The sequence below is a fragment of the Melozone crissalis genome, unplaced genomic scaffold (assembly GCF_028551555.1).
Source record: "Melozone crissalis strain CALT ecotype California unplaced genomic scaffold, PUWL_Pcris_2 ptg000005l_1, whole genome shotgun sequence".
NCBI lineage: Eukaryota > Metazoa > Chordata > Aves > Passeriformes > Passerellidae > Melozone > Melozone crissalis.
Window position 1 is genome coordinate 53,404,800 of NW_026535783.1, and position 24,375 is coordinate 53,429,174.

The window sequence follows — 24,375 nt, forward strand, 5'->3', positions numbered from 1 at the left end:
CAGACAGGGCAGTTATTTGCATATCCTTTCTCATGCGATGGATAGCCTGGAGCATTCCTGCTTCCTTCTCTGAAATGCAACAGTCCAGCTGTGACGAGAGGTACAGTGTACCTCTGTGGTGCAGGACTACCCATGGGGCTCATGCAAGGGCTGCTGCCCAGGCCCTGGCCAAAGCACGACAGCAGATTTGCCACCTCTGCAGACCACCCGAGAAGTGCCTGCTCCTGCCCAGGGCACTGAGAGGCTGGCAGGGGTGTCCCATCAGCTCTACAGCAGTGGCCCATTGATATGGCACTGCATCTCTTTGTGGGGCAGCACAAAGCCCTGAGGGCTCTCTCCAAGGCTTATCAATAATTTCATGATGGATATTCCCATCTGCATAAAGCAAGGAGTGATATTTGTTCTCTTTTTACTAATGCCTTTAACTTTTAAATAGAAGAGAAATTGGTTTTATATTGGAATATGAATCCCAATATTATCAGTTAGATGGTGCCTGGGCCAGTCTGACCCTCGCTGCTGGGCCAAAGGCAGCAACTGTGGTGTAAATCACCCCAGAGATACCTTGGCTGCTGGAGATTGCAGCTGGGCACTGAGCAAGTCCAGGCTTGTTAGGAACTCCGTTTACCTCAGGAGAGAGAGCTTCTGGCGATGGTGTAGAGAAAAAGGAGAGGATTCCGCTGCAGGGTTTAATGTCCAGAAGTTTATTCCATGGTTACAGAGGTCTGGACGGGAGCAGCTGCTCCAGCAGAATAATGAGCACATGGCCTGATCACCTTTTTAAGCTCCCGGGGCAGGGGGAGGGGGGGGGGGGACAGATGAGCACCAACCAGGTTAAAGGGGCGGGGTCTCAAGGGACGAGGGACACCTAGACATAGGCCAATGACCCCTGGGCATAGGGGCATCTTTTGAACTTGACCAATCACACGATGCCTTGCTGGAATGTTAAGCCTGATTGACACAACACACTAAGCAAGGGGGCGAGGGGGAAGGGAGAGGCATATAGGCACACCTGGGAAAGGGACCCGGAAGCTTAAGACACACCGCAACAGTTTTATATGGATTCTTTCACTCTTCCATATTTCAAAGCACTTTTACAGATCAGTTAAGTTAGGATATTGTGCTGGTAATGCAGTGACTCTGGGCAAACAGGGCAGTCTGAACTGCACCATATATCGTGGCACCCATCTCTGCTGGATGTGATGTGTGCATGCTGTTTGATTTTTAAAAGAGCTATTCTATACCTGCCCTTGATTTTGACTGACTAAATCCAAGCTTTTAAATCTGTTCCTCGGTATGTCTTTAAAACAGCTTTTAAAAAGAATATTTAAGCACTTGTAAATGTTGCCAGATTAAGGCAAGTTAGTGGAATACACAGCTTTATCCCCTAATCACAATGCCAAAGCATTTGAATATTCAAGGGGATTGTATGAGACATCAGATCAGCATCTGAACTCTGCTGAGTTTTGTCTATCTGTAGGGAAGACTGTCCTAATTTGGTGTCCTTTTATTGTAAAAAGTTCTATTCCCAATGATAAAGAAAAGGGCTTTTTCCTTGCAAGAGATAACTTTTGAAAATGAAGGACAACCCTCTTTCCTTGTAAATATCTTTATTTACCTGTAAAATACTGGGTCTCCTGTGTGTGTGAGTCATGCAGGTGCTGCTGGTTCCTCTGCACTGGTGGCCAGTGGGGATGTTGACACCAGCAGCAGGGAGCACAGGACAGCTGCCCAGTTATGGGAGCTGCCCCAGCCAGGCAGCCTCAGGAAAAACAAATACTGTTTTACCAGCTTTTTAACCCGATCAGTGCTGCAGGTGATGCTTTCTCAGTAAATCTCAGACAAGGCTGTGGCAGCTGCTGGAAGCTTTGAGATATTATTATTCATACAGAAATACTGGTATAAGAGTTTATTAATAGCCATATACTCCCAAACTCACTGTGCCAGACTAGCTTGTAACCCTTGTGATCTTTTATTTTTTGTTCTCCCATTCGTGCCTCTAAAGTGAAATAGTAAATAATTATTTCTGTACCCCAGAATCTTCCCATTACTCTTCATTAATGATTATTTCTGTCATTTTCAAGCTGGTTCTGTAAAAAAATTGTGCTTGCATAATTGACCAAATCCCTTTCTCATTTCCTCTTAGGCTATATTATTGCTGTAAAGTAAAAACAGAGTACTCCTGAAGTGTAAGACCTGAATTTGGCTCAAAGACTATGCTATACTAAAAGCTTTCCTGTCCTATTATAGATTGAATCCAATATATTTAGCAGAAGAAATAATGAACTACACAGAATCTTTTATCTGAAAAGTTATCAGAAGAACACATAACAGATACTGTTGAAAGAAAAATTAATTAAGGTTTAAAAAGAAAACAAAAGAAAACTGAAACCTTTAGGGCTGGTATAAAATGGCAAGCACATTGTGTTCCAGTGCAAATCACTAATGGTTAAATTCTTCTTTCAGACCCACATAAATCAGAGGAGCCTCACAGACTTTAATAGAGTCATGCCAAAATTATACTGGTATAGTCAGCTCATTTTGGCCTTATATACTTGGCATTTGTCATTGTAGCTCTAATCCAAACTCTGATGAACCTCTTGGGAATCTTTACATTCAGATAATGGGATTTGGATTGGACAGTATAAGTTTAACATGAATCATAATTAGCTCAATTTGGTATTTTTATGGCTCATAATATGCAAGAGAGGCACATGAGCCAGCTGGAGCATTGATCTTGTTGCCTAGGAATGGAAGTGAAACCATGAAGTGTTTCCCTTAGTCCACCTAATTTAAATCAGATGGTACCTAAGTAAATACCAAATCAGAACAATCTTGAGCCCTGACCTCATATCATGGGTTCTGTCTTCTGGTGCCAGCTCTCCAGTGAAGTGATTCTCCTCTTCTGCTTCTCACGAGCCTTGGCCATTCATAACCCTCCTCTCATAATGTTGATGTCGTTAATTGCATTAGTATTTTATATGCTACAGGGATAGCATTATCTTGTCTACTCTGTTTGCTTAGTTCATTTTGTTCTGTACATGTAGTGGACAAGAGGACCCAGAGGTCACAAAGCCTGTTTCTGATCTCATTTACACTGGAGATGCATCAACAGAATTTGATGAACTTCAATGAAATTATTCTTGGTATACAGTAGTGCAACATGAGTATGAGTCTGAGGTCTACTGTTATTCTGTTAATCTGCTAGAATGGCAGCGCTCATGCTGAGGGTAGGAGGAAGCTGTAGTTCACATGTATACGTATAATAATATACATATATATTTAATGATTCTTTAAAATGGCTGTTCATGTTCAAAAGGAAAAAAAAAAAAAACATTCTCTGTTCATTGGGGATTTTCTGAGGTATTACTCTGGTGTTAACAGCAGCAAAATTTAGCCCAGTGTATTGCATGCTTGGAATCAAAATGACACACAACCAGTACATGCATCCCTTGTCCAAAACCCTTGGGTAGTGAAAATGTTTGTCACCTTCTGTACTGATGAAAGGAAAACATCTTACTGCCAATTTGTTTGAGGAGAAGAAGCCTTCCTTCTAATCTTCATTTAAGAAACAAGCAGATGAATGGAAAGGATGCTTTTGTATCAATATCACATAAAGGGTAATGAAATTGGAAATAGATGAGTGATGCATTGTTCTTCCAGCAGCACTCTTAAGTATATGGGAAAATTTGCTTTCAGTATGTACAGTAGCTGCTTATATAGCTTGACTAAAGAAAGGCCCTGTGAATATGAAAGGTCCCAGATGTATGAGGCCTGAAATGGGAAACCTCTATTTCTGCAGAGGGCAGGATTGCGTGGCTTTCACATGCCTTGTCAGTAATTTGCCAGTGTTTACATTTGATCTTTGGCTTTCAGAAGCATTGATTTAGTAGGCTGTAAAGGCCCCTTTCCCCACCTGCCATTTGCACCAATAAAAAATATGTTATAATCATCTCTTTTTCTATGTGTCAAGCAGGAAAGCCATCCCCTGGGAAAAGGGGAAAAGTGGTGGTGTAAGCCCTGTGCCAGGTTCCACATCACTTGCCACACTGAAGAAAACATGAAGAAAACCATTCCACTATGGAGAGGAGTAAGGTGTCCTAAGTAGCTGGGAGTGGGAAAGTGTTTGCTAGCAGAGAAAATCTTGACCAGGAGAGCATAGGCAGGCAACAGCCCCTTCTTTGAGTGTTGCCTGGTGTCATCCCCAGTGGAGCTGCCGTGCCTCTGCAAGAACTAGTACCCCCTTCTAAGTGAATGACGCAACTAGTGCGGCTGGGGTCTCTTTCTTAGGGTGGGTGGCAACCAGTTATCCTAAGACCTTGGTGCTTGTGACTTGGAACAGGAAAGCAGATGAAATCTTGAAATGCTGTGTGGGGCTGGAAACCTGGTTTCTATACCTGATTTGAAGCAGCACCAACCTGCTTGGGTGTTGTCTCTGTGCCAACACGTGATGGAGGAGCAGGCTTGCGTGCAAAAAGCAGATGTGCTCTTTGTGAGGCCCCAGCTAGTAAGGAGGTATGCAGTGCAATTTCTTTTCTGAATTAATATTCCTTGAGCAGACTCTGAGACTATATCTGTTTCCTAGATCTCTCCAGTTAATGGAATGGCCAAATACAATTGTCTGGCAATGGAACTGCACTTCAGTAATACAAACAAAAAGACACTAATTTACATTTGTGCCAATACCATTAATGTAAATTGGTTATTAGCTATTTATGCTAAAAGGCTGTAATAAAATCATAAAGGTAGTTTTATTAACTACATTTTGCTCCATGAAATCCATGCTAGAAGGCATGCTTTGCAATCACTTGCAATCAGGCAATATGGCATTTGCTCCACCTAACTAACATATTTATAAACAAATTACTCCCCCTTTTTCTTTACTTTACATTTTATAACATATCAATGCTGTGAAGTTTATAGGACAATGCTTTTGCTATTCTTTTGTAATTCAATTGCAATGTTGTATTATTCTTTATCCTATCATTCTCATGCATATATTGGAAGGGGTAATTAAAGAAAAAATGGCATTTGCAAACAATTATAGTGCAGAAATAGCAAGGATGGAAATGTGTTTCAATCATTGCTTTTAAACAGGGATGTGGGGAAGACTGACTATAGCAGAAAAATGGAGCAGCACCTGATCTGCCCTTTAGGTTTCAGTCTCTTCATGCATCTGTGGGAATATTTTCTAGGTTGCATGGGTCAGATTTTCCCTTTTTTGGTGCTGTTATACCCATGCTGATGGAAGAAAGAGCCTGTGACCTCCTTGATTTCTAGCACAGCCATTCTAGTGTCATGCTGTGTCACGTGAGCTTTTCTGCAGCACTTTCATACTGGGTCTCCAAGTCAGACATGCAGGCAGTAATGGCAAGAGAAAGGGGAGAGGCAAGTCTGCTGGAATGAGGAGAAAATATGTTGGGAATGGCATGCTCTTTTTAGAGAGGTACATCATGGGACAGCATGCCTGCCTCCCCCTGCCATGTTGCATAAGCATCTGTGTAAGTGACAAAGAAGATTAAAATATTGCATGATGCTCCTGGTCCCAGACATGTCAGTTCATGGCTAGACTTAGACAAGGCTTTCTTCTGGCAAGAGAGCCATAGACAGCAGCACCAACCTCCTGCTGGGGCTCCTGTGGCCAGCAAGATGTCACAGTACCAGTTTCCCAAAACCCAACCCAGGAGGATGATCCAGCTTGACACAGGTTGGTCCCAGCCAGTCTGGTTGTACCCATCCCAACCAGGTGGCCTGGTGCTGCTGATGGATTTGTGTGAAAACCTTCCCTGTGGCAGGACAACATGCTTGTGTGTGATTCCTGTCCTGCCCATCACTGCATCGGGCACTTGAGGCTAAGGTTCTGCTGTGTTTCTCTCCCAGGAGGAGCTGCATTTGAATATTTGATGTCAGTTCCTTGGCATGAGAGAAGATCCAGGATGTTTTGGAACTGAGAAGCTATTTTGAGCAAACAAAAGGTGCTTCAGTGTGGTTTGAGGTTATCAGATGAACCTGTCTCAGCCACCTGCCCTTTCAGAGCTAGTGCTTCAGGCATCCTGACCACACCTTCTGATTTGGCTTCACCACCATGCAGATGCAGTTTCAGCCAGGTTTTTTGGTTCCTTTGACTGATGCTCCTTTGGGGAAGGTAGGGTGAGAGAGGTGATGGTTCATGCTTCTCCTTTTCCAGAAATTCAGGGTTTTATTTCAGACAAAACCACAATATTGCTAATAGCACCTGTAAATTTGGAGGTTGGTTTCTTATTTCTGTAAAGAATGTATTCTGATGGATGAAAATATCTTCTGTTTAATGAATTCACATATCCAGTGGAATTTCAATCTTTCACATTGGAATTAGAAGTTCACATTAAATTATATTCTTAAAATATAATGTAATCTAACCCAGCTATGTCTGATGTCTAATAGGCTGATGTTGGTTGTTTTAAGGGGAGCTAGCTAGTTTGGAAAAGAGGAGGGTAAACCTGTTTTTTGTGCAAAGAGATTTATAAAGTTGTGATAACTAATAGATAGCAACCAGCTCTGTGTGTAGGAATATTTTTACCCTACATACATTCATTCTCCATGTGAGAATGTATAGGAGAATGAACATATATGTTCCATGGCACAAAACAGTCTGGTGCTCCTTTCATTCTAGTAAGGAAGATCAGCAGACTGTTTTTGTGGTGAGTTGATACCAGAGGCTCTTCAGCTCTCTGCATTCAGTGGCCCTGCCATAGATTGCTCTTGTTGGTAGTAGGGAAGGGAGTGCCATGCTCTCCTCTGACCACTTGCTTGGGAGTCAGCACTGGTGGCTCTGGCTGCAGGGTAGAGCATGGAAAACAAGTTAATAATTGACCTATTGTCCTTGTTTTTCATTCTCAAGACTACAGACATAGAAATGATAACATCTGTTTTTTCAAAAACTTATAACTAATAGAATGTTTTTACATCTTGTGTTAAAAACAACAGACATGGTAGGTCAAGGAATGAATGATTTTCTGTCTCTTTTTAATGAGTGTTCTTTAAAGAAGGAGAGATCAGATACTGCTAGGGAGGATCATGCAGCATTCAGAAAACTTTGTATATCAACCGCAATAGGATGAGGCTGCCATTTTTTTTGTATGTCTCCAAGTTCACATAAAGGTTACATGGCTAGTGAGATGAAAAGCGCTCATCTGGTTTTTTTTCCACCCCAGCCTTTTCCCATTACTAAAAATGAGGATTGCGATGAATCATGTCTTCAGATGAACATCAAACACAAGTCCATAGTCTTCAGTGAGCATTAAATGTAGATGTGAATATAAATAGAGAAGAGGAGGTTATTATGTAGGAAGAAGGAGGATAATAGCTAGGCACAAGTTAGATATTTAACATGTGCTTTCTATTCTCTTGGTATCCTACACTCTTTTATTTGGGGAGAAGAGGGCAATGGGTTAGCATGACCTTGTTGTAGACTTTAGGCTTTCGGCAGAAAATTAGGATGAATAGTTACTATTATCTATGAAGCAATTGTGATTCTGCTCTATCTCTGTAAATATCAGAATGGATATTTCATCCTGCTTTGTACTTACATGTCTTCATCCAGCAGTATTTTGTGTCACGGTGCAGAGGAATCCCAGGGTTTAAATTTTCCTCATTTATCAAGAGGCCTGGTTGCATAGAGCCTGCAATTGAAACTGGTCTTACCACCCTCATCTCTGCTCAAGACCTCCAGTCTCTCTCTTCCTTCCAATCCCAGCACAAGCAGCTACAAGCAGTGCCCTGCTTTTCCTCATTTAATACACGATGTGAGCAGGTAATGTCTCTGATGCAGATTTGTTTAATCATGTCTGCTTAGCATGTTGCCACTATGCTGCAGCTTTTGGTTTGCAGTGGGATTCCTGGCTGTGTCTTAGTTGAAGACTCTGTCTCCAAAGGCCTCAGTGCTCAGCTCATGTATTGGACTTCAAGACTAGCACCATAACCAAATTCAGTGATTTTTCTCTCTCCGTTATATCCAAAAAATTCTGGATATAAATGCTGCAATCACTGCCTTGGCTGCACCCTGCAACTATCTGGCTTGTTGTGGACTACAGACTGAAAATGGGATGGTCTAGTGATCCTCTATCAGATCCTAAATATTAGATTTAGGGTAGAACCTATGAAATGTGTTACAGAAGGTAAATGAAGAGTTGCATTGTGCAGGCAACAGTTTCGCCCAGGCTAAGGTCAAACTTATCACCAGCTAGCTTCCTCTCTTGGTAAGATGGAAGGTAAGGAAGTAAAGAGTCTTGTTACCCAATCACTCTTGGAATCTGTTTTGCACTGAAATAGCAACACATTTGTACCTTTTGAGGATGGAGTTGGGACACATTTCCTGGTGACTTTGTGGAATTCCTAGAATACAAAGTTTTAAAGACCTGATTAATCTAGTTAGTCAAAGTTAGAAACATAACACTGAGATATAATGGAACAGTCTTTGATGATTAAAAGTATTTAGTAGCTCTAGGTGGACAGGAAAAATTTTCTAAAATCATTTAACACTTTGGAAAGAGAATCAAGTGTCATAATTCAAATACTGCCCCTTTAATTAAGTCTTCCAAAGATAAAACTGGTTCTCTAGAAGGCCTATGAAGATCTTTCAGGCAGAAAAAAGTCATACTGACTTTTCATATACATGTCTTCAGTGGACGACTTTGCTGATCAGAAGAGCCCTTAATGATTTGGCTTAATTGTTACTCATCAACACCACTGCACCATCTGTCCTGAAGTGGTAATTTTCTGTGATAGTTGTATAATACCACAGCCACAGTTCTCTTCAAATATCAGGATGATATTGAATTAATCATGAAGGGGTTTTCATTAGCACTGGGAAATACTACCTCAATTTAAAAGACTTAAAAAAAAATTCTGGTCAAGGATCACTTCAACTTTTCAAGGAAACTTAAATGCATGCGATAAACTCTGCAAGGCTGCTGTGCCATATGCTGGTCCTGACCCCTCTGGGAATTCCTATTAGCAATATTTCTAGTATTTCCCTGGAAGTTCTTGCTTTAAACTTCTCATTTTCTCTTGCATATGGTAGAGCACAGCATTTCCTTTGGAATTTTTACTTGTCTTTAGTTACTTATAAAATCAAAAAGATTGCTGTGTACTTTCCAAAGACTTTCAGCTTGATCTACTTTCATAATGACTCTTCATCAAAAGATGAAAATCTCTCACCAAAAAGAGATGCTGGGGTTTTGAGGTGTCTCTGCTAAACTGTAGAGGACTACAGAGTCCAGGCAAAACATTTGCCAGTTATTTTTAATACCTGCCAAAAGTTTTGAAGTTACTCACCCTGGGAGTGCAAGCTAGCTGAAGATTTTGTGGACAAAGATGAGCAGGTAGGAGAGACCTGCTAACTCCACGGAGAAAAGAATTATTTCAGCACATTGTGAGCAGGTGCAAATAGAGCACAACCCTTGCAAGTATGCAGCCATTCAAGGTATGTGGAAGTCAAGCATGCACATTCTGGGAAACTTCTCTGAAACAAAATTTTTGTTTCTGATTTGATTTAAAGAAGATGTGTGTAACTATCCACATAATATGATGCTAGCGTCTGTAGGGCTTCACTGACTGTGAAATATGTGAAAACTTGAAAGTCTGTAAAGACCCTCAGGGGCACTCCATGCCCATCTCCTTCCATTGTGACTAAATGGGTAACTTCTGTTACCATCCCCTCACACACAAAGTTTTGCAGGCAGGCTTGGAGGTGAGTAGTTCCAGGGCTTCACTATGCTTGCTCCTGGGGAGCTTCTCATGATGTTCAGCTTGTATCTAGCTACCCTGCTGCAGGAGCCCCGCTCAGTCTGGTCTGTTTCACCATGGGCACTGGGACAGCTGGTTTATTTTCTCTTTGCTGGAACTGTTTATGTATTTGAAGTTGAATTCCCTGCAGACACATTCTTAATCTGTGCTTTGGAGATAACATTCTCTACAAGTGTGGGTTCTCAAGGCTTTCAGAAAGATATTGGAAAACAACAGCTGTCTAAAATCTTCCAGCTGCTGCTCATAAACTTCCCACTCTTGGCCCTGAGCTGTCTGATGGTGCATGCTGTGAAATGTTAGGAAAGGAAAGCCCCTTTGGCACAAAGCCTGTCTTTTCCTTGCATGATGAGGACTATGAACCTGTCTGGGCTGCTGTAATCATGCTCAGTGTGGCTCTTTGTACTGCTACCCAACCAGCAGTCTGTGCAAGCCTGCAATTGTCCTCTTACTCATTATCTGAACACACAGTTGCTAATCCTGTCCAAAATGCCTATTTATGGTCCAACTCCTTGTTGGACCTTACTGACCCTGTTGAGGGTCAGCTATTGGCATTTTGAGTTCTAGTTTGCCCAGGAATTAAAAGACATCCTTTTTTCATTCTTGCCTTATCTTTTCTTTCATATGGTGGGAGATCTGACAGTTTTTTCTGCCCATAGCCAGAAGAAATCAGCACTATTACAGAGTGTGCTGAAAACTGTCAGGGCACCTTGTGAGCACTTACAAACACCAGGATGAAATCTCAGCATCATCAATACACAAATGACCTTATTACAATGACTCCTTATTTAATTACTTCATTTTAAAATGTTTCTTTGTTCTACAGCTGAAATTGCTTACATTAACAGTATGAGCCAATTGATTCCACCCTGCTGATAAGACCAGGAGATGAACTCGGGAATAACTCCATGGGCAGTGGGATCATAGACCTGCTGACAGATTTAATAACAATATTTGTGTTATAAGTGGGGAAGATCTTGGCATAAAAAGTATGTCTGGATATATCCCTACTACCTTATTCTTAAAGGCACTAAGAATGAAGAGTGACTTCACACTTGTGCCTTAGCTTTTCTGTTTGGCCAACTGTTGTCTTGAAGAAAAGGGATCTTGAGCTCTTACAGGCTCCAAAAAATATCCAGAGGTTTGAGAGATCTAGGCACCATGAGAGATAAACAAATTGCTGTGAATTCAACTGGGTGAGGACTTTCCCAGGAAGGATTTTCTAAGGCTTACCTGCACCTGCTTCAGAATAACAAAGCCTGGTGTTTGGAGTGCTCTCATCATTCCAAATAGCACAGCTGGGGAGTCAGTTTGCCATCCCTAACACAATCCTTGCTCCTTCTCATGTTTTCTCACTTGGTTTTATTTATTAATATTTTTCTTTCATCATGTATCTCTCTTTTTTTTTTCCCTTTAAACTCTCCCAAATGTCAGCAAGAGTGATTTTCTGCAGGGGCAAAAAATGGAGGAAGTATATACACCTAGGTCCTTTTATTTACCTTTTCTGAAGTTAATGAGCCAATTGATGTGTAACCAGTAACACAGTAGCTTTCTGCACCCTTAAATTAGGCCTAATAATTATTAACCAAGTTCCCATGAAAATCTGAAATGTCTTTTACAGCAAAGTCTCTCAAAAGCAAAAGACAAAAATGATCTGTTGTATATAAATTTATTTCTTCCCTCTCCTTTCCATCCCCACTTTTGTATTATTACACTGTTAAGAACAAGATTTAAAACCAGGCAAAGTCAGGACCTATGGAATTATAATGTCAAAGATATTTGAAAAAAAGTAGGATTTCATGTGTGGCCTCATTTATTTCAGCATGTAATGCTAAATAGAAGAACGTAGCCCACAGACCCTTCTCTGACAGATAATTAGTTTCCAGTTGCTGAGGAAGCTGAAATAGAAGAAATAGAGACCAGTGCAGAGTGGGAAGTTCTTGGGGTATGAGCACATGATGCTCTCCTGGCCTGCAAGAGGGCTGTTCCCAAAGCAGTACTGAAAATACTTTCAAACGTGTGCAGCAACAGAAACATGCATTCCACACCTAAGTTCTGCAATGCTATCAGTGAAGGAGAATCACTTCTGATCTTCCTGTATCAGAAGCACCAAGGGGCTCCTTACCCCACAACCTGTTCTGCTTTGGGAGCAGGACTGTGAGGGTGCATGTTTCCTGTGTCACCTCCCCTGGGTACAGCTTCTTCTGCACCTGCGAAGCTGCGTGGGAAATACTAGAAAAAGTCTGTTTATCTCTTGTTTTTTACTGGTCTGAGAAGCTCCATGTAGACCTATAGTGCAGCACAGAGAAAAGATAGTAAGGAATTCACATAGTTTTTGGTGTGACTTTTTGACTTCTGCTTCATGTTAGTGAGAAATGTCTCTGGGATTGGGTCTTGGGGAAAACAAAAAACTTGCACCTTGCTCCAAGAAGTTAAGACAGGCAAGGAAGAGGAGAAAATGTGATTCTTTCCAGAGTCCCTACCTATGTGTCTGGTGTGAGTCACTAAGAGCTCCTGCTGATTCATTACCAGTGGAGGTCATGGAAAGGGAATGAGAACAGAAAACCAGGAATGGAAGTAAAAATTTGATTTTTTTCTTCTCCCCATGCATTAATACACATTCACTGATATTGGAACTGCTGCACTCTGGAACAGACATAGATCAGTTAAACCTCTTCCCTAGCATTTCTCATCCTACAGGATAACACACAATAGCCTGTGGGGCAAGGAAACCTGGGAGCAGGTCTGCTGACTGCTGGTCTTTTTAGGACAGAGTAAAGCAGTGGGAAGGCAAAAAACCAAAGCCAGTGTGGAAGGAGAAGGCATGAGTCAGAGACAAGCCCAGGCCTAAAATATGACTACAACTAGTGCAAACCACTTGATGGAGTCTGAATCTGAACTCGGCCATGGTTACCAATGACCACACACCTGCAGCCACTGCTCCCCCTGTTATTTTGAGATATTTTTTCAACTGCAGTAATTTTTTATTTCTTTGTGGACCCAAGGAAATACACAATTTTGCCTTGCTAATATCACTGCTGGGATATATTCTGAACATTTAAAGAATCACCCTGTGCAACAGGGATTACGATGTTCTTCATCTTGACTGCTGCTGCGTTCTTGATCTCTTAATATTCATTCTTTATGAGTATCAATGAAGAATGGGCCTGGTGCCCAGACAGTTATAATCTGAATCTACATGGCCAATCTGGCACATAATATAATGCACTGAAGTGACATTTTCATCTTTCAAAGTACTTTATTTTTGCTAGAGACATAATAGCAAAACCATCCCCAAATGATATAATTTCTAAAACTTGTTCTGAAAGTTCCAGTTTAGTGAGGTTCTTGCAATATTTTTTCTGCATTGCAGCTCATATTGTCAGTCTTTAAGTCTGAGTTTTAGGAAGAAGAATGTTAAGAAACATTTTAATGCTTTGATCTGCCAGTAGGGACTCTTCTGTCTGACCTCAGGCTCACTCACTGCCCAATTCAACTTGAAAAGGTGGTATAGCTCTGTTAATTTGTCAGGTAACTGGGACAAGATTTGTGGTTGTCATCAAACTTGAGGAACTGTGGTAATATATCCTGCAAATGCTCAGGAGCTTAAATTTAGTTGTTCCTTTCAGTGAAGCTGGTTGGGTCCTTGAAGTCCAGCAGGAGCTGATGAGTTTTTCAAAACTAGATCCTAATTAGCTTCTGAATTTGGTACAGTTCAAATAATTCCAGAAATAGTAAGCAAAAAGCATCTGTGTATCATGTTCTAAATGAGAATACACCTTTAAGTTTTCTCTGTCTAGCAGGATCCTGTGATACAAAACAGTCACATCTGTCTTTACTAGCATTTTCCAGAACATCTTAATGAAAATTAAGAGATGCATGTTTCCTGTGCCAGCACTACCCTGGCATTTATTAACTGGCTGAGCTAAAAACTAGTCTTAGATAGAAATAATGAAAACATGAATCCAATGTGACTTGATGATCTCTATAGTTAATAGTCTCATTAGTGATGTTACTGTTTTAAATGATGGCAGAAAAACTCAATATGCACACTAATGTAACACATTGATAGATTATTAATTATCCAAATGCTGAACAAAATTAATCCCTTATATAATTCCAGGGAAGTCATATCATGCCAGAAATAAAATCGATCCATATTATTCTTGGTATGATTGTTATGACTAAATTAATGCTGGTTTATTATTTAAATATCTGATGAAAGTCCAGACATACTTCCCATACAATCAGAAAACCATATAACGAGTATCAGTTTCTTTTTAGGGTTGTAGAGCTGGATGGCCTCAAGAGGCAACCCATTTCTTGCTGAACACAGAAGCAACTATGCCCAGGTTACTCCTGGGAGATGCTTGTCTAATCTACTCTGAGGAAGTCTTGAATGATGGAGATTCCACAGCCTTTCACAGCAATCTATTCCCCTGCTTGACATCTGTAACATACATAAATCAGAGGCCATTCAGAGATGCTGAAAGGCAGCAACATGCTTGCCTCTTCTAACAATCAAAATATATTACTTGCCTAATTGTGATGATTTGGGTATTTGTGACCTTGATTTTTATTTGTTACGTGTTCGCAGGTTTATTTACTAATCAGATACATTGACATAAAACTGAGATCAGATTGTCTAGAATTACACTCTGGATAAGAGTGTTATGATATTAATATACGAGTCCATCTAGAGGGTTGTTCTCTATTCTGTCTTCTTATTAGGCAGATATGTGCTGGGTCTTGTGAGTGCCTCTTACATGATACTGCTGATATTGCTGAAGAACCCGCAGCCCAAAAAAAAACAACCCCTTTATCCAGCTAAAAATGAAGATTCAAAGGGCTGAATTTATCATAATTCCATAGTTGGAATAAGTTAATTTTCTCATTACCCATTAGGGAACTAGTATTGTGGTGCTTTAATGCTATCAATGTTTTATACAGAATTGCCTTGACTGTCACAAATATTGAAAGAGTGCCTAACTGATTGTCAGACTCCTCAAGTAGCATTGATTTTACTGCTGCAATATTCAGATGATGAGGTAATTGTACCTTATCAGCTTATTGAAAAAGTCTTGTAAAACAGTCAACGGTCATGGACTTACCAGGCTTCCTCAATTCTCTTTGTTTCTGTTCTGGATTTTTTTTTTTGTTCCATTACATCTGAGTTCTGGAAGGTGGGATAGAGGTCATGACATTGCTCTGTGTCCACAAATATCACAAGATAACCACTACTGCTTCCTGTTCCTGGGAAAGATGTCAGTCTGGGGTAAGGTGCAGACAAATGTGGGTTATCCATGGTGCTCACAATGTCAGGCAGGGGAAGACAGTAGGAGTTTATCTTGGGAGAGGACTTTCACACACAGGCACTTGCTGTGAAGGGGTATGCTACCTGCATGAGGTATTTATGCCAATAGGCTTTGCAATGAAGATGGGAGTTCTGGTAGTCACTACTCGTGTGAAAACAGAGGTTTCTCCATGCTGTGAAACTGCACTGTCTTCTGGTGCTTGCCTGGCAGAAATGTTACTGAAGGACAAACTGCCCACGCTGATTCACAGTGCTCACAGCCATCCGACAACAACCACAACACTGCACTGCATGCAATCTGTAAGACCCTCACCCCAGTCTGAGCTCTATCTTCACAAGAACCTCTTCTATTTCTGGCAATCACCTATCTATCATCAACCGCCAGAAACTTTAATCTGATTACAACAATAAAACTGTGTTCTATCTCTGGCGCCTGACTCAGGTTTCAGAGCAAAGTAAAAAGTATGACATCATCCCTGCTTGCATCTGTGCTGGGTAGCTAATGAAATTACGTGAAGGGTTTGAAGACCATTAAAGTCAATGTTGATCCTTGTTATTATTAAGAGCACTTTCCAATTTACTGCACCACAGGGCAAGCTTGAAAGCATCATTTTTCAAAGGTGTGTGCATTGCAGTGGATTACAGCAAAGAGCCCTGCTGGTGGTAGAGGATGCCGGCAAATGAGAGAATCAATTGTAAAATTAATTGGCTAAAAGTCTGCATAGCTCCTTCCCCGCACAGATCCACACCACCCATTATTTGGTGACAATAGACACTACAGTGACCTTGGCAGAAGAAAGTCCCTCTTGTATCTGAGGAGTTGGTGGTTTGCAGAGCTTTCCTCTTGCAGCCTGCCATGGGTCTGGGGCTGTGTGTGGCTTGGCTGAGCTCTGTGCAAGAGCCCAAATACCTGGCATTACTGCCAGCATAAGCCTGTGAGCCCTCCCTTTACCTATTCCAGCAGGTAGCTTGGGATTTTTTATTCCAAAAATTGATATTGACATTTTGAGACTCAGACCAAAATTACTTTGATGCTTGATGTCCACTTGCATGGAATGCCTCTGATCCTAAGTGCTTTCACTTCTGTAGCTGCCTAGGCTTCTCTGCTTTATGTGAAGGTGAATTTGAGCTGAATATAATAAATACTGATACTGTGGGAACTCAGCACATCCCTCTGGATGTCCAGAGTTGCTGAGAACCCTCTGGGGGGGCTCAGAAGTCCTGGAATGTTGCCAGGAACACCTGGTGGCTTGACTTTGATCCTTCTAGCGATTTGCCACCTGTGTATGAGGACATGAGAGTCACAGGGGTTTGAATGGTGCAGGAATGACTGTATTCACAGGGTGAAAATGTAGATTTTAGGATTTTTGGTATAGGGGTTATGGGGACAAGATGGAGGAATCAGGGCGTGTCTTGTCCTTCTTCGTTCTTCCTCTTGTTCTCCATTTTCTGCAGTGATGTTGGCACTTTGGGATTGGTTTAGAGTAGAGGTGCACTGTCTAACATAGGTGATAGGTATTGGGATTAAGAGTAAATAAGATATACATAGTTGGTAGTATGAAAAGACGACACCGCGTCGGGGGCGATCAGAGTGCCTTTGGCTGCCTTGCTGTTCAGATCTCGGCTGGGCAGAAAGAAAATTTTGTAGATAAGAAATAATAAACAACCTGAAGACCGAAAAGTGAAGAGTCCAGTCTCATTCTTTGGAGCTCGCATCCCACGCATCTCAGGGCAGAGAACCATCCCATGCATCTCAGGGCAGAGACAAACAGCTGGACCCGAGAGATACTACCAAAAACCTGAGATATTTTGTGTCAAAATCTTTGTTCTCTCAAATGACTTAAAGCATATTGCAAAAAAACCCCCAAACAACAACAACAACAACAAAACCCCCAAAAACTTAAGGCATGTTTTGCTATCTGAATATTTATTGCATTTTATGACATTGTTTCTTCAATCTACCAGATAAAGGAGAGTTTTACTTCAGGTAGTGTAGATTTTTCATGAGCTTTATGAACAGGTAAAACTGTTCTCTGTATTTTAAAACTTTGAAAAGTGGAAGGAAGAACTCTGCATTGGTTATGGAATGAGCAGGATGAGCCTCTAGGGATCCCTGGATTTTGTTTAGAAGATGGTGTCCCTAGTCAGACCCAAGTTATGCAAAAGGGTTTTACAGGCTAGGACAAATTACAGAAACTGCTTAAATCATGTGTTTCAAAAACAGCCCAGGAAGGTGACTTAAAAACTTGAGCAAGCACACAAAGGTTTGTTTAGCTCAAGAGCTGTCAGCAAATAGAGGCAGGGAAGGATGCAGATGTCTTCTCTGCAGGAGTTTTTAGGGTGGGTCTGCCCAGCAGTGTTACAGTGTTCCAGGGCCCAAATTGCCGTCTGTGTTAGGCAGTGCTGGCAGCAGAACTACAGTCATCTTCGCTCCTCCAGAAAGTTTACCAAACAGTAAATGGTGCCCCCAGCAGAAAGGAACAACTGGGAGTAGACTACATACACCTCTGCCATGTCCTGGAGTTGCTGCTTCATTTCCTCAGGTATTCACTAGCACCACAAGGCAGAGAAAAGCTGCATTATGTCTTTTCAAAGGATCATTTTATTTGTTTGAAGGCAGTTCCCAAGTTCAGCAAGAGGAAAACTGAGGGAGAAATCTCAAAGATGCTGTTCCTCCTAGCCTGGTCATCACACTAATGTTGTGAGCTTCTCTAAGAATCCGGCAGTAGCTCTGTAAACTGCTAATACACAGCAACTGGTCTGAAGGAGACCACTGGAACTGGAGAAAAACCTTTTATTTCACACTATCAACTGTTTACTGGTGAAGCTGAAATGCCCATCCATGCATTTCCTTCCTGCCTCCTGATGCATTCAAGAGGAGAAGAAAGACACATCCCCAGGAATCCTCATGAAGACTTATTTCTGCTTTTCAGTTTTGCACTGCCTTGTCCCATCAGGCTCACAAAACCTTTATAATAGTCCATACTGTCTAAGGAGTGGCTGGCGAAATGGTGCCCTCCCTAGAGTGAATAATGGTGCCTAATTTTCCAGAGAGGCCATTTACCTCTCTGGAAGGGAGGTAAAATTAGTATAATCAGAATAATTGTGTCATTTGAATCTCTTCTAAGTGTTCCCCTATCAAATTTTTATTTTATTTGAAAGATGTATAGCACCAGCCTTAGCGCAAAAAAGAGCAGCATCAATTAATACTGGCCGGATAAGGAACTGCATAAAGAGACTGCACAGGGAGAGATGGCCCTAAGTAAACAGTATGGAACTACCAAGAGGTCTGCCTTGCATGGAAAAAAAGAAAGATAGTCTTCTTTCTGCAGACATCACAACCTCGGAGTTGCTAAATACAAAAAGAGGAAAGGATAGAGGCAAAAATTTAAAATAATATGTGCTGCCCCTGAAGAGCATTTTTGCTATCTATACTATCCTTCCTAAGTGTGAGTTTGTAAGGACACTTGCTTATGATAGGTTTTCTTACCAGGTACTTGCCATCCAGGTACTGGAGCCTGGAGGCTCTGTCCTGGGGACAGGTGGGTATAACTCCTAAAACAGTCAGAGTCAGCATGGTCAAAAGCAGTGAGGTACACTTTCCTAGCTAGAAGCCATAGATTTTATTTCTTTTTAATGCTGGAATTCCACTGTGGAGATATTAAATAATATGACTGCATTAACATTAGAACTAATGTTCTGACAATCAGAAAGTTCAGTGAAATGATGTACTACACAAGGTATTTCCCAGCCCTTTGCACCACTGTCGCAGATATCTTTTCATAAAAATACTTTCTTTAGGATTTTCCCTTCTGGGAAGCTGAGGCCCCAGAAAAAGAATGTAAACAATGGTTATTTGCTGCTGTGGAATGCAACAGGTGCACCTGTGATTGGCCCATGTTGGATGTGTACAATTAATGGCCAATCAAGGACTGAGCTCTCTCTGGGACGGAGTCGGAGTGAGCTTCTTTGTTATTAATTCTTTTCTATTCTTAGCTTAGCTAGCTTCTGAGAACTTTTCCTTCTATTTCTTTTACTATAGTTATAATGTAGTATATATATAATAAAATAATAAATCGAGCCTTCTGAACATTCGGTCAACATTCTCGCCTCTCTCTTCACCCTGCAACCCTTGTTACCAACGTCACACACCACCATTGAAGACTTCCATATATTTTGTTCCCTCATTTTCATACATATTATATTGCCTATCAGTGTGCTGCCAAGTGTTGCAAACCAGTGAAAGTTCATGGGGTTCTGCTTGGAGGCAAAGATCAGACTACAAGCATTTGTAGTGCTTGAACCTTTTATCTTTGAAACTGGGATGTTCCCTTTGAAAACTGCAAACACTAATATTCCCATTTTAGGAAAATGTCTGCTGAAGTACTGGTCCATTTTCTTATGTACAAGGACTTCAGTGGTGCCTGCAATTCTGAAGGAAAGCCAGTCACTCAACTAAAAAATTAGAGAAAGTCTATTCAGAAGAAGCCCCCATTCCTTCCCTTAAGAAAATAAAAATCCATAATCTGCAAGGTCCTTAGGTTAGAGAAAGCACATATCACTGCAATGAAATCTTGAATATGTCTCCAGAGCCGTAGCATGTAACATTTGTTGGGACATTTGGGCAAATTTCTGACAAGCCTGGCTAAAGTGCCTAGAGGCAAGCGCTACCAGAAGGTAATTACAAGAACAATAGTTGCTAGCTTAAAGCCCAACTTAGCATAGCCTGACAGCTAAGTTTTTCTAGGCTTTGAGTGTAGGGGAGCCCTTGGATGCCACAACAGTTTTAGGGCAAGCTCATGGCTATACTTTCCTGTGGACAAGATCTTTCTGGGAGATGCAGGAAGGTAAGGGGGTGAGCAACTCATTTTGTTGATTTGTCTTCTCACCTTCCCTAATTAGAGAAGAATAGAAGAATTTAGCCATTGTTTGGCAGCCTCCTTAGGTGAGCAGCTCCTCGCCCTTGCCAAGACATGACATTTGTCAAGGGCAAAAGAACTGATTAAGGATCTAACTGAGGTTGGGTGAAGTAGCTGAAAGGTCTTAGGCTAGGGCTGTCTTTCTCTGTCAGTTGTAGTTCTTGTGTTCAGTGAAGACCAGTGGATCATATGTTCCAACACAGCCTTAGGGAGAGCAGCTACTTTGACAGCAGCCTTCATTGTGCATATACTGGAAAATTAAAACTGTTGATTTAAACTTTTGAGTTTACTCCAGAGACAGGCTTCTCAGACAGGGATAGACAGATTACACAACCTGGTGCAGAGTTAGCCTGTGCTGGTAAGCGGCTGCCCCAGCTGCTGCTCTCTATAGTTGCCACTGATGGTTGTGGCATCCAGCAGAAATACCTAGGAAATTGCTTTAAAATTGCATCTATAGCAGGGAACAGCCATCCAAAAGTCAGTATGGAGTCACCATGGGAGGTCATGAATATTACCTATAGCAGACCCAGGTTAACAGACCTGTGTTTTGTAGTCTAGAAACTTTGCTTCCAGAAGACCTTGAGATCTTAAAGTGGATTTTTATAGGAACCCCTATGAAGGTATCTTCTTGTTTAAGGCTTGAACAGAAAGGTACAACCTGTGATTCAATCACTTCTGATAGTCAGCAATTTGATGTTAACCAAGCCAAGAAATAAGCTGCTATTTTATCTTCTTCTCTTGCTCTTTCCTCATATTTGTGTTCAGCTACCCATTCATCTGCCTACCATTAATCATAAATTCAATACCAGGCCCCCTTCTAGGTGGCAAGATTTCACCGATGCAGGTTTGTTTTAAAGAGCTTGTTCAATAAACCTCTATCAGGATCTGTTTTTTTAATTACCAGCTGTCCCCTTTTCAAAATGCAAGAAATTTTCCTTCCCACATCATTGTTGCATCTTAGTTGAGTGGGAAAAGACAAAAAATAAAAAGGCCTAACTAACACAAGGTAGAAGGATATTTTATAGAAATGCATGGATATAGTGAAAAACACTATATTCCCTGGACATGCTACCTCTGGACTGATGCAGTTTGCATTTCAAGATTTTGGAGTCAGGTTCCTCCTTCACGTCCATCAGCCTGTGGGCAGAAGAACCATGTTTCAATCACAGTCTAACAAATTGCAAATTTTTTCACAAGTTAAATAAAAGAGCTTCAACTAATTTACAAGCAAAACTGTGATGTATTTCACTGGCTTACCATATTTTAACATTTCCTTCAGAATAATTTACTGCCTGTATATTGGGTGTTCTATCTATACAAAACCATACTGCTAGCTGTTAACTTATAAAAAATAGTAGAGTGAGAAAACATTCTAATTTCTCATCAGTGTAAGAAAAGATAAGGGGAAAAAGAAGTAAAACATTGGATAATAGCTTTCTGAATACAATTGGATGAGTTTGCAAGAAAGGAGTCCTAGGCACTGATCCTAGGCTCTCTTAGAGGGCTAGAGATTCCCACTTTTGGGAATAAAGCACTTTTAAAGAAGCATTTAATATAGGTCAGATTCTGCATTAGTCTCCATAGCTTGAATCTGTTGTAAGTGTTGGTGGTGTTGTGTGAGTGTCGCTGGTTCACAGTCACTGAGCAGGCACCATCTACAGCCTGGCTCCACATTTCATAGTCACAGTACAGGAACGAGTGAAAAGCAACATACGGCCTGTGCAGAAAGATGTGCTTGCACTGGGAAGTGAACAGTGGCTTGTTCAGAAACTAGTTCAGCAAATCTCCTGGGAAACTTCCTTAATAACAAAGGGCTCCATGAAAGCTAGACATACTTTAAAGAGGAAATCTTAAAGGTGCAGGAGCATCCCTATGTACTGAAAGATGAGCCCAATGGAGGAGAAGACTTGCCTGAATGTACAGAGAGCTTTTGAGTGAATTCAGGGAAATAAGGAGAACTTTTGACCTTTGGAAGCAGGGGTAGGAAACTCTGGAAGAGTACAAGGATACCATTAGGTCATGTAGATAGAAATTTAGAATGGTGAAAGCTCAGCTAGAGCTCAATCTGGTCACTGCTTTGAAACATAATAAAAAGTGTTTTTACAAGTACTTAGGCAGCTAAAGAAGGTCCAAGGAAAATCTCTATCCTTTATTGAACATGGGAGGAGCAATGCCTTATTTACCTCAGCATTTTACAGAAAAACCTGATATCCTCAAGACAACCAGCCTCCTGATCTGCTTGACAGGGAGCAGAAAAGACGATTTGAAATCCAGGAGGAAGCAGTTAGTGACCTTCTATTTCACTTAGATGCTCACAAGTCTCTGGGATCAGATGGGATCCAAGGGTACTGAGAAAACTGGCAGAAGAGGTTGCCAAGCTGCTCTCCATCATTTATCATCAGTCCTAGCTAATCAGGGGCATTCCAGGTGATTGGAGATTTGTCAATGTAATGCCCATTTACAAGAAGGATTAGAGGAGGATCTGGTCAACTACAGGTTGACCTTGGTGCTGGGGAAGGTTATGAAAAACATCATATTGAGTGTCATCACACACAAGGCATGTACAGGAGAATAAGCACAGCTGTGTGCAAGGCAGGTCCTGCCTGACCAACCTGATCTCCATTTATGACCAGGTGACGTGCCTGGTGGATGGAGGAAAAGCTGTAGATATTGTCTACTTGGATGTTAGTAAAGGTTTTGATACTGTCTCCCATGGCATTTATCTCAAAGCTGTCAGCTGATGGCTGGAACTGTTCACTGGGAAAAAACTGCCAGGATGGCCTGGTCCACAAAGTGGTGGTGAGTGGAGTTACATCCAGCTGGTGATCAGTCACCAGTGCTGTTCCCCAAGGCTCAGCATTGAGGCCAAATTATTTTTAATGTCTTTATGAGTGATCTGAATGAAGGAATTGAGCACACTTTCAGTCAGGAGAGCTCTGCAGAGGGATCTGGACATTGACAGGCTGAGGACACTGATAAAAGGCTCAACAAGGCCCACTGCTGGGTCCTGCCCTTGGGTCACAACAACCCCAGGCAGCTCCACAGGCTGGGGCAGAGTGGCTGGAAAGGACCTGGGGGTGCTGGTGACAGCAGCTGAACATGAGCCAGCTGTGCCCAGAAGTGGCCAAGAAGGCCAATGGCATCCTGGCCTGGATCAACAATGGTGTGGCCAGCAGGAGCAGGGCAGGGATGGGCCCTGTGTACTCAGCGCTGGTGAGGCCACACCTTGAATCCTGTGTCCAGCTGTTAAGGAAACGTCCCTGCCCAGCCATCCAGGAGCCACTCTTGTCAGTCACTCTCGCACCACCTGAGCTGAGACTGAAGCCCAATCTCAGCTGCACACCCCACACCCACACAGTCAGATGAGATTTCCTTACTGGCCCAACCCCAGGTTTCTCTTAGCAGAATCTCAGACGTCCAAATCCTTAAAATAATTTGATCATGGCGTAGTAACAGAATAACAGCTTGAGCTGCGTGCCTCTGAGGAAGGACCCAGAACAAAGGAATTTTATACCCTTCTGCCATGTCTCCATGTCCCCTCCCCTGGCAGGGCCACAGGCCCCCAGGTCCCCTGCTCTACAGAGCCAGCAGTTCACGGCCTCTTGCCTGGGGCTCTTGCCAGACCTCAGCCCATAGCTCGGCCTGGAGCTCTGCTGCAGCTGCACCCTGAGCCACCTGCACTGAATGTGTTCCTCAACACTGTTTTTGTGCCTTACGAGAAGCAGAATATTGAGGTGCTGGAGTGTGTCCAGAGGACAATGGAGCTGATGAAGGACCTGGAACACAAGTCCTATGAGGAGCAGCTGAGGGAGCTGGGGTAGTTTATCCTGGAGAATAGGAGGCTCAGAGGACACCTTATTGCTCTCTACAACTGCCTGAAAGAAGTTCTTCACTGAAAGGGTGGTTAAGCATTGGAACAGGCTGCCCAGGGAGGTGGAAGTGTTCAAGAAGTGACTGGACATGGCACTTAATGGACATGGTGGTGATCAGTCAAAGGCTGGATTCAATGATCTTGGATGTCCTTTTCAGCTTCAATGGTTGTGTGATTCTTTGATTCTATGCTGTTCATTGCCATAATCCTTCTGTGGTATAGAAACTCTTATCAAAATTTCACAGAGATGCTGAAGAGTAGACTTATCATGACGAGAGTTTTCAAACACTGGCAAACATATCTTTGTTTTAAATCTGCATTGGGTTGTTTCAGTTTTGAACTTTTTATTTCAGAGGTAGCAGAGGAACTCAGCTGAAATTATTCAGAGTTGCATGTTTAGTTTAACCAACTCAAATAATCAGTTTTGGGTTAAATTTAATATTTTAATTAATCAAATCTTTTATTTTATCTTTTTAATGAGAAGGACGTTT